At 43.0% G+C, this 3,210-nt stretch overlaps 1 protein-coding gene across 31 annotated transcripts in view; it reads right to left on the bottom strand.

The window, feature by feature from the left end:
- LOC106514844 (protein tyrosine phosphatase receptor type D) overlaps positions 1–2,445 on the bottom strand; it is a 469,094-nt gene extending 466,649 nt beyond the window's left edge. For 15 of the 31 annotated variants that reach the window (XM_014004317.1, XM_014004321.1, XM_014004333.1 and 12 more), the window contains exons 1-3: positions 2,336–2,444; positions 1,955–2,108; positions 1,818–1,853 (exon numbers count right to left, since the gene is read on the bottom strand). The gene's annotated coding sequence lies outside the window, so the exon portion shown is untranslated. Of the gene's footprint in view, positions 1–1,817; positions 1,854–1,954; positions 2,109–2,335 lie in introns of all 31 variants that reach the window. The other 16 variants (XM_014004335.1, XM_014004336.1, XM_014004342.1 and 13 more) reach the window with 3 other exon arrangements.
- Positions 2,446–3,210: the final 765 nt, after the last annotated feature.

Below are 3,210 nucleotides of genomic sequence, written 5' to 3'. Positions count from 1 at the left end.
GTGTGTGTGTGTGTGTGTGTGTGTGTGTGTGTGTGTGTAACAGCGCCGCTGTCCCTCCCTCCACTCTGCATTCTAAATGATTGACAGACCACCAACATTTTCGTCCAGTCTCGACAAGGAAAACTCACACGTTTCGTCATGTCTTAGTCATCAAAGAGCTATGTTTATTACGTTACCGTCTCATCGTCATGAAAAAAGGGGGCGTCAACGAAAATATTTCGTTATCGTTAACGAAAACAACACTGGTAAAACATTGCCTGGTCTGATGAGTCTGGATTCACTGGACTCTAGTGGCTTCAACAGACACCAGATCTCGATCCAGTTGAGCACCTTTGGAAAATGGTGGGATGGAGATTTGCACAATGGGCAACACAGCCACACWGTCCTGATAAGTCTGCAGTGACTGTGTGATGCTAGTAAACCAATGTCACGAGGGCTGTGTATTAGCAAGAATTTGGTCCATATCATGACACGGGCCACAATATGATACATCACGATATTTTGTGATATGATTGATATATTGCAATTTTTCTGCAAAAGATTCTATTTTTTACAGGCTCTGGACAAATGGCACACCATGCATTACATGCATAAAATCTGATTAAATTCAGTTTATTTGTATGTAATCAGAAGAGCACTGAGCAACAATGAGAACAGCATCTGCATTTCATGTTTCTATCTATTAAGGGTTAATTTAAAACATCAATAGTGATTTTTGAGGATGAAATATCACAATATTTCAGTGTTTTGATATTTTCTTACACCTCTACCATGATGAGTTTGTTAAATCAAGGCCACAAAGAAGTAAGGCAGCACTGCGTCCAACCCAACAGGATGAGAATAATAAAATGGCTGGTGAGAGAAGATTTAATTGTATTTTGTTGTTGAAACAGTCTATTAAAAACAAGTGATGGTCGATAATGTTAGTTCATGCTGAAATGTTTCCATGACACTAAATGTGTATTCAAAATAAAAAATGACTGACACGTTCTCGTGCAAAACAAGTCSGTTGAAAATATAAGTGCCTCAAAGTCATTAAACATTTAAACACAGAGTGATCGAAAACAGACAGAGCAACAGAAAGTGTGCATCTGCATTTTCTGATGTAAAAACGGTTCACTTTCTGCCTTGCGTTCAGCTCTTTCTGAAGCCATCAGCAGCCTCTCTTCCACGCCTCATGACTGACAGACTATAAAGCCATTACCTCCCCTCCATGGTCATGCTCACTTAGCCCTGTGTCACTGCGTCGGTCTGCTTGTGTGAGCAGCCTCATTTACAAATCGCCACAAAACACTGAAGCACMCAAACTTTTCACTTCATTATCCTGCCTTTCGCGGCACTTTTTCCCCCCTCGCTCTTTCTCAGGAGCAAAGTTTGGCTGCAAATCACTGCTAATTGGCGTTATATGAATCCTTGGCAGTGCTAGTCTGAGGCAGAGGAAAGGGCTGCTTTAAAATTACACAAACATCCGCATTTGATGCAAATGAAACAACCTGTCAACCAGCAGTCAAATAAAAGCAGCGGAACGCAGGTGAGACAAAGCCCACCCCCACTGTCCCCGCATCACCTGAGCCCTTCGAGGTGCGTTCAAAGACAGCAYGGTGAGCGCAGCTTTTTTTGAAGCCAAACTTTGACAGAGGAGGGCAGACCGTGGTTCCGGACAAAGATGGCTCTGCTTTCTGAACACCACATACATCTCGCCATCATCTGGGAGCGCAGCCTGCTCCATTATCCATAAAAGCCTCAGATACAGCCTCTTATCGCACGCATGAAAAAAGCGCTCGTGTTTGAAGATTTAAAAAAAAAGTGTTACTTACTTTGACACGCAGGTAGAAGAACGAAGCCCGGGTTAACTGTAATTAAAGCAGAAGAGTGTCCTTACCTGATAAAAAATTAACTCTGCAGCTGCTATCTTTTTTTTAAATACCAATAAAAATGAAATAAATCCACTCACCGGAGCTGTCCGGATAAAYGCTTCAGAGGAAATTCCAGAGGAGTCTCTTCTCTCTACTCTCAAAGTCAGAAAACAGCCATGATGCCTTCTTCTTATTTCTTTTTTTCCTCTCCTTAGTCCAAATTAGAAAACAAAAACAGGCCCGTGGTTTCAACTGAAAGAGAGAAGACACCGAAAAGAAGAACGACAACAAATTCCGTTAGAACCGAGAGTCCACTCCCCCCTCCCTCCCGGTCTGCACACACAAACACAAACACACACACCAGCCCAGAAAGTGTTGACACAACATCTGTGAAGAGTGGCAAAGACAAAAAAGAAAAGGAGGAAGGGGAAGAAAAAAAAGGCAGCTGGTGATAAATTGGCGAATTGGACAAACGGTACCTGGCTCTCTTTATCACTGTCGACAAAAGACAATGAGAGCGGCAAAAAGACGGACGGAGAACTGAGAGGAAGCTGAGCTTTTTTTCTTTGGAAACGCGCAGTCCCAGCATGCTGTCAGGTTCAGGCTGCACACTCCACCACAGAGAGGAGGAGGAGGAGGAGGAGGAGGGAGGGAGAGCGGGGATGCTGCGTTCAAAGCTGCACCGCTCCGTCCTGCCGCGTGGGGGTGACCGGAGAAAAGGAGCAACTCCCACCTGAACTGATTGGACATGTTGTCCTTTTAAAGGGAGACTTTCAGCCCTTTATTTATGGGATACGCTGGACAAGGTTATGRGCTGTCAATATCTTACCTGCAGCAGACAGCTCTTTGAAGATATATATTTAGTACAAAAAAGTAAAGAAATTTGTGTTTGGTAGATTTTTTTTTCTTTGTTGTAACAGTAGCTATGTTTACATACACAGACTTTTTTGATCAGATTGAAATGTATTTGGATTAAATAATCTGAATGTACTGTTTACATGGACACAGTCCGATCGTGAAAAGTGTTTACATGCACCGGACTTTTATTCAGAATAAAAGTCATGAGCAGTGTTGTAAACTTTCAGCTCTACCTCCTTGTTACAAATGTAAACAAAGCTCTTCTGTGCCTCAGGACGGACCAGTGCCAGCTTTTAATAACAGTAGAGACGTCGTTACTCCTTGGATGAGCTGCAGATGAAGCAATACGTGTTTTTTTATTTATTTTTTGTGAAGCAACGTCTGCTGTTTGTCTCCTTTTTCATCTGTTAAGAGAGCGTGGAGGAAAAGTTCTGTGTGGTGCAGCGCAGCTGGAGCGCTGCTGCCGCGCCTCCTTTAAAGAGCAGAACCGGGTGAA

Source organism: Austrofundulus limnaeus, unplaced genomic scaffold, assembly GCF_001266775.1.
Source record: "Austrofundulus limnaeus strain Quisiro unplaced genomic scaffold, Austrofundulus_limnaeus-1.0 Scaffold23, whole genome shotgun sequence".
In the NCBI taxonomy this organism is placed as follows: Eukaryota; Metazoa; Chordata; class Actinopteri; order Cyprinodontiformes; family Rivulidae; genus Austrofundulus; species Austrofundulus limnaeus.
The sequence above is the reverse complement of the archived record's forward strand: the minus strand, read 5'-3'. Positions and strand labels throughout refer to the sequence as shown.